Below are 7,426 nucleotides of genomic sequence, written 5' to 3'. Positions count from 1 at the left end.
TGAGCCAGCTCTGCTCCAGAAGCCACGTAGCTGCATTAGCCCAGCCCTTGGCTTAGGCAAACATGTCCTCCCTCCCCACACAACTTATTAATTCAGGCTCAGTGCTACGCTCATGTGTAGCAACACACACTCCTTTGTGCAGGAGCAGCTCCACAGACTTGTGCCTGATGTGATGTGCCAGATGTGAGGGAAGAGCCTCCTCATACAATCACTTAATTGAAGGAGATAAACTTTAATGAACCATGCACACGTCTGCATGAAGGCTGAGGGAAAATCCAGCTTCGCAAGAGCCTCAGATGTGAGCGCCAGGGTCTGCCCCGGTCCGCCAGCGCCTCCAAGCCCGTATTCACCCAGTCACCCCACACTTCACTTCTAATTGGGAAATCTGCCTTGTTTTCCAACAAAACACAGACAACGCTGATGACGAACGCAAGTCAATTGGTTAACATGTTCCACCTGGCATTATAAATTATTGGGCAGCCTTGCTAGAGCTAATTTGTATAGCAATTTCCATGAGATTACCCAGAGTGCCTCACAGAGCACATTCCTTCCCAAATTGTGCAGCAGCGCACGAATTATATGGTGCGCGAACAGGACAGCCAAGACAAAATTAATGTTTTCAATTAAGTATGAGTAGCGGCTTTTATTGCTGTTTCTGGGGAGTCAGCCCTTTGTCAGTCACGTGGCTGGGAACACACGTTCCACCTTTCCCACTCCTCCCATCTCTCTCCCAGGCACTAGCTGGACCACTTGGCTCCTGCGCAGCAAAGCCCATCTGAATTGTATTTGGGATGAAATACACGACCTGCCCCTGGCATCCTTTGCCATTTCACACTCCCATATGCCATGGACAGGTGGACAGAGGAGACCAAAAGGTTTTGCAGAGACATTCATTATGGCAGAGCTGCGGATCAAGCAGGGCCAGAAGTTCATGTTCTCCTTCTCTTTCACCAGGGCAGACTAACACAGGCAGCCCCGACCCAGCACCTTGAAAGAGTGGCAAATCCACAAAGAGATGGGGCACTGCCAGGACCTCGGGGCGCTGCCTTCAGAGTTCAAGGTGACTGCTGCTCAGAGGACACCACGCTCAAAACCGGGGAGCTGCTCAAGGACTCTGGCTGGGTGAGAAGGCACCTCCATTCCTCCATCATCTCCAAAAACTACGCTTGAGGGCATCTTTTGATTCTAATAAAACTTCTTCCTCTCCTCTTATTCCAGGTACCCATGGGAGCCCCACTGTTATATTCCTTGGCTCTTTGCTCAGCTGGTCCCCCACCAGCCTGCCTGGCACAAGGCTGGGCTGCAGCAAACTATGCCTTTGGACTTCAGTGGAGACTGACAACCACCGCAGAATTCCGCAGCAAATGTATGGCGGCTGAGGGCTCCTCTCTTTGCACATGACACTCAACAGAGCCAAGTTCTAAGTGAATCTGGCCAGAACTAATTCAAAGGCGTTTCGCTGTCACAAAGCATTCTAGGAACATTCGTTATTTGCCGTAGGCATAAGTCCAGGTGAACAGATCCCAGTCATGAGGATTAAGCATGGCCTTCATGTAACACCTTTCCACTCATTTGGATTGAGTCCTCATGGAATTAATTCAACAGAATAGCAACAACCGTGATGCCTCCCCTCCCTCCACTGCCCTTTCCATCAGCACCCGGGGACAGGATTGTCCCACTGCAGCGCCTTCTCCAGACTCCTTACCTTGGTATTCCAGCTTGAAGCCTGGCTTGTTCTGAGAGCGGTCGCTGTGGAAGTACACGGTGGTTTCATGAGACGTCGACAGGAGGGAGCCTGGGATTTCGGTGCCGTTGAACTGCCCGATGACATTACTGGTGTCATATGGCCCATTGCGGATTTCGACAAAGTCATGGTTTGGCTCAGTGGAGAAGTTTGGGAACTGGATGTGAGCATCTGGAGAGGAGGAATGAACAGTGCCTCTAAAGCTACACTCGAGCCTCAGCACATCAGCACTGCTCGCCCAGTGATGCCCAGTATACCCGGGCATCAGCAGTACATTTACCCTGCTGGAGGTAGAGGGTGCCTGTAGTTTCAGACAAGCTCAGGCTATTAACGCCTGTAGTTTCATGCTGCTAGAGCTCCTGTGCACATGCCTCCCTCTGCCTGACACCCAAGGAACTAGGAAGGCAGGCACAGAGCGACAGGAATCACCCCTTGCCAAAGCGAGCGTGGCTGGCTCAGACGGCAGGACGGGCTGAGCACCCTGGGTGGGCTTTTTCCCCAGCAGCACACGGCAGCTACAGCCGGAGGAGGAGAGTTAATTCAGGAAACCAGGAGACTCAGCATTTCTTCCAGACATGCAACACTTCCACCTCCTGGCAATCAGGCACCCTGATGGGGCTGGCCTAGAGAAGAGCTGAGCTGGAGGCGGGCAAATTTCTCTCTTTACCAAGGGCTGGGGAGAGCCTAATTCTGAATGTGCTGATGCCTGCACAAACTCCAGCTGAGGCAGGACATAATCTGACACAAGCTCTGGTCACCTGTTACATTTCTAAAGACTGATGAACTGGTGACGTTTTACGGCTATTACAAATGTGAGTAGTTAAGACGGGGAGGTACACACTAAAAAGAGGGTATTACAACCGATTCGGAGGCATGCCCACAAATCTGGATCAACCTGTTACATTCCATGGCATCCTGGCATCACCTTCTGAAAAAATATCTATCATTTCATAGCACCCTATAAATGCATCTTTAACGGCAAGTGTGATCAGGAGGTCAAACAACAGTTTCTCTAAGTCATCGTGGTACTTGGCATCCAGCATGGACTGAACAGGGACAGGATCTCCCCACCACATCTTTTGTGATAGCATCAAACCAAACCCAGCTGTCTCACCGAACCCCACCGGCAGCAATATCCTCCATGTGCAGTCCAGGTTGCTTTGATAATTCCCTGGGAAACCCGGGCTCAGGAGCACTTCTTCCTTCTCTTCTGCTGTTCCTCCACGCTGGGCTGTAAAATCAACAGTGACAATGGTCAGGATCACTTAAGGGTCTTCTCTGGATGATGGCCATGGCCAGCCAGCTGCATGGGAAATAAAGCAATTAAAAACTAAGAAGAGAGAAAGGAAAGCCTCCTATGTAACTAGTATAAAGTTTGCCAGGCACTGCGTGGCCACATTACTAATGCATGTGCCTTTCTCCTGCCCTCTGGAGATAAAAGCCTGGTCCAGTGATCCAGTTTGGACAATCACAGTGGGAGAGACAGATCTGAGCTGCGAGGGAGGAACCCGCCACTCTGTTCTGTCCACAGCCATCATACCAGCGCCTATCATCCACACAGCACTTGTTTGAATTTTTAACCACCTAAAAAAAAAAAAAAAAGACTGTGAAGAAACAGACCAATTCTATTTTGATTCCAGTTCCCGTTACTTCTTTTTCTGGTTAACTGATCTACCTTGACTGCTATACTTGTCAATCTCTGGGCAATTACTGATAAATATAGAACAGAGTGTTTGCACACTGATTGAAGTAAATTCCCTATGAATAAGCGAGCCACAGATGACAGCACAAAATATGTTTACAAAAGGCATCGCATAAAATCTAAATACAGATAGCATCTTCTCATGCTTATCTGGGTGACTTCTACCTTGTTACGGTAACACCAGCCAGCCAAATACACCCAGGCATTCTCCTAACACGTTCTGACAGTGAAGGTATGGATTCCTTTTGTCCGGTATCTCATTATGTGTGTACTTGCTACTAACAAGGTTTCTCCCAGAAGGTTTCTCTTTCTTTTTCCTCTTAATGGCTCTTTAATAGAGCTACTTCTAAATTATTTAGAAGTCAAGCATCTGGATGAAGTAGACCAAAGCAAATCAGCGCGCTTTGCCAGGGAAGCAAGCTGTTCTCTGAGCAGGGCAGCAACCGAAGCCCAGGGTCCTGGGGGGCTGGCAGCCAGTGGCGCTCTGGACACTCTTTAGACACATCAGGGCATGTGATTAGCAGAGGACAACGAGCCTCAGGGCTGTCAGCATGGGATGCTGCGGCATCCCTCTAAGATATGATGGTCACTCATGACGAGTGCCATGTTTACGCATTCCTGCATTTGGATGACCACCGCGCTTGGGCACGACTGTCCAAAACCAGACACCTGAATTCAACTGCCCTGGTGCTCACACAGTGAGGAACATATTTGGAACAGTGGAAACATGACACTATAATATCCGCCTCTCCTTTTCTTTTAAATTAAAAAAAATAACAAACCAAAAACCCACAACCCTTTCCTTAGATTCCTCTCCCTGCCAAAAGATGAGACAAGTTGAAGCTAATTTTATAGCATCCCAGTGAATATTTCAAAGATGAGTGTTTCCATAAGCTAATTGGTGCCCCTTATCATGAAATTAAAAGGCAAATGGATTAAAGGCAATTGAGCATCATCACTTTCATTATTACCTTTTCCCCAAAGACATCTCAAGACTTCCAACTCCATTGACACTTAGGCTTTTAGACAGGTTGCCTGCTGGACCTGACACATTTTCGTCACAGGAAAAGACCTCAAAGAAAGGTCCAAAGAATGGCAGAGGGCAGAAGGGACAGCTGGAAAGGCAGCACCTGTGATGAACGGGTCCAGAGGTAGTCAGCAATGCAGCATTAAAGCACCCTTGGATCATGCTTCCACCAGCCTGCACCCAGCCTCCATCCCCTGCCTTCCCCCATCTTTGTAACCCAGAACATGGGTCTATTGAGCCCACAGCCTCGGTCCACTTGTACTCGCCACACACTTCACTGCTGCTTTCTGGCTGGTTCCTTGCTAAATCCCGTGCTACAATTGCTGTTAGCTTCCAAGCCAACATACTGGATTCTCAAACAGACCGACATCTCTGCTACCCAAAAAACATGACTGGCTGAACATTGCTTAAGTAGGACAGACACAATCATCTGATGCAAACTACATAAGCTTCACTTTGCAATAATCTACAAAATATAGCTGAAGGACCCCTGGGGTTTTATTAGTTTAAAACCTGAAAAGTTTCATTTTAAAAACTTAAGAGACTGACACAAGCAGAAGATGAAAAATTATATCTGCCCTTTCCTTTTGTCACAGCTATTCCACCTATCCAGAGTCACCAAGATTTTTTTTTCCTTCAGTTTCCCCCTTCCCCCATTTGTATTCTGCCTTTTTTTCTGTGGCTGACTTCTCATTCCAAGCCAAACCAAAGCCACCCAAGATACCAGCACTGAACAGCTGCTTGCTTGCTTACTTAACAGCCCAAGCGTGGATTGGCACCTCTTACAAACACTGCCAAAGAGAACAATTTGTTACTCATCTCTAAGGTTCCCAAGGAAGCCTTCCTGACTGACATGTAACTTTCCCTCTTTACCTTCCACAAAGGAAAAAAACAAGACAAAACAACTACTGCAGACACCTTCCCATTTATTGTCACTTCCTCTAGCAGTGTGCAGGGCGCACTGGGGACTGCTGTGAATAATTACGTGCATTGGGAAGAATTTTCTACCTTTGCTACCCGGACTCAGGCACCAGCCACTGCACAACAAACTAAATGGGGCTGTTGGTCTGTTCTGGTAATGGCATCTCCTTTGGGAAGGCTGTCAGTGCTAATAAGAGTCCATAATGAACACACAGGTCTTTGAAGCAGGCTTGACTAGTGATTGCAAGGAATGCCAGTCATCCTGAGCTCGGGTTTAATTCCCTCCCACACATGGCTTTTGTTAGCTTGCTGTTTACAGCTTAACATTATTGACATCATAAATGTTGAATCATGAGGCTGAAATGATAAGAAAGGATTTCCGCTTTGCTTGTGGTTCCCTCCTTTGCTGCATACCTCTCTCCTCCCCTGCTTTGGTTGCGTACCTCATTCAGCTTATGCGACACATTTAAGTCTCAGAGCGATGAAAACTATGGCAACAGGATTTGTGCATCTAATCCCTGATGCAGAGTGCTAAAAACATACCATGCAGCATCACATTTCCTACTCACAAGATCGTTCATGTTTTCATTCACGTTAAACTTGGGAGAGAAGTTACAGAAATTCTGTATAAGGAGAAAAACTCAGGGCAGCAGGTCCCTCATGGGATCAGGGCACTTGGTTTATAATGCTGAAGCAGGTTCATGGGGGCAGGTGGAAACAGGGCTCATGCCTAGAAGCATAACAAGAAATGGCATAGCCAATAGAAGTGTCTGGAATTTGCTAAGGTCTTGCTTATTGTATTTTTGTTCTAAGTCACTATTTCTGCTCATGTGTAGAGGTTGCCAATTCAGTATCACACACCTGGCCAACACTCTCTAAAACGTGATTTGCTTCAGCTGCTCTCACATGCTAGCCACCACCTGAAGCAACACCCTCAGGTGACAATGCCACCAGCTGCCACAGCTGGGACAGACGCCCTCACCCACAGCTAAGAAACAGCTGCTCCACCAAGGACCAGACCCAAAGAGCTTGCTGGGCACAGAGCACTGGCCACCGAGCCCCAGCTCAGTACTGCTACCACCACCAGAAGCCAGGCAGAAACTCCAAAGAACACTTACGGTTTCTGGAGAGCCCCTCTGTTCTCTTTCCACTTGGGCAGAAGTGGCGTGGGCCCACCTCTCCTGTCTTCAGTAACCAGGATGGTTCCACCTTTCCCAGGTGAGCACTCGCTTCGTGTGCCCAGTGAAAGCACAGCAGAGGCTGCCAGCTAGTGGAACACCAGAAGCCACTCTGGCCAGACCAGGAGAATCCTGCCAACAAAAAATGATGAATTAGACAAGAGTTTGAAATACCTAAACACTACAAGCATTTTAAAAAAAACCAAACCACCAACAACCAAAAAAAACAAACCTTGAGTGTGCTCACCATTCAGCTCTATACTGGGAATTAATAGATTCACGGTTTCCCATCTGTGGGCTGAAAAGCTGCTACTGACGAATGAATTTTTGCAATCCAAAAGAAGAGCAGGGCCCGCTCTGGGAGCATGTCCAGGCCGGGACCCCCCCAGCCCCCAGCACAGCCATAATGGCAGCACACAGGCCCCACCTCGGCACATAGCTGAAGGGGCTTCTCCCTGAGGGAGGTTCACAGGAGAACAGAACCAGAACCCCAGGGCCTACAGGATGAGGGAGAACACAGAGACCTTGTGGAGCTGCAGGACTGCCAGCTCTAAAATCCCCCTTACCCCTCCCCCCGGCCTCCCTTCCCGCCTCCTGCCCCCCCCCCCCCGGCTGGATCGAGGCTTCGGTGCCACCAGGTGCCGGCAGGCCGTGGGGGCGGGGTTAAAGCACAAGGCTTTTGTAATTAGAGACAGGTTTGAGTAAAGGGCAGCTAAGGAGGAAATTATCAGAACAGATGTGGTAATAAACAATTTTTAAACAGTTTTCCTGTTTAAGGAAAGAAGTAAAGCTCTGAGGAGCCGGCGTCAGGAGCTGCCTCAGTGAGACCCCCCCGCCTCCGCGGCTGCCCCGGC

At 48.7% G+C, this 7,426-nt stretch overlaps 1 long non-coding RNA gene across 6 annotated transcripts in view; it reads left to right on the top strand.

The window, feature by feature from the left end:
- LOC308061423 overlaps window positions 1-6,743 on the top strand; it is a 37,645-nt gene extending 30,902 nt beyond the window's left edge. For 4 of the 6 annotated variants that reach the window (XR_013927212.1, XR_013927213.1, XR_013927214.1 and 1 more), the window contains 2 exons: window positions 955-1,122; window positions 1,219-3,516. This is a non-coding gene — a long non-coding RNA (uncharacterized lncRNA). Of the gene's footprint in view, window positions 1-954; window positions 1,123-1,218; window positions 3,679-4,472 lie in introns of those variants that run through there. The other 2 variants (XR_013927210.1, XR_013927211.1) reach the window with 2 other exon arrangements.
- Window positions 6,744-7,426: the final 683 nt, after the last annotated feature.

Source organism: Falco punctatus (assembly GCF_963210335.1).
Source record: "Falco punctatus genome assembly, chromosome: 3".
In the NCBI taxonomy this organism is placed as follows: domain Eukaryota; kingdom Metazoa; phylum Chordata; class Aves; order Falconiformes; family Falconidae; genus Falco; species Falco punctatus.
The sequence above is the reverse complement of the archived record's forward strand: the minus strand, read 5'-3'. Positions and strand labels throughout refer to the sequence as shown.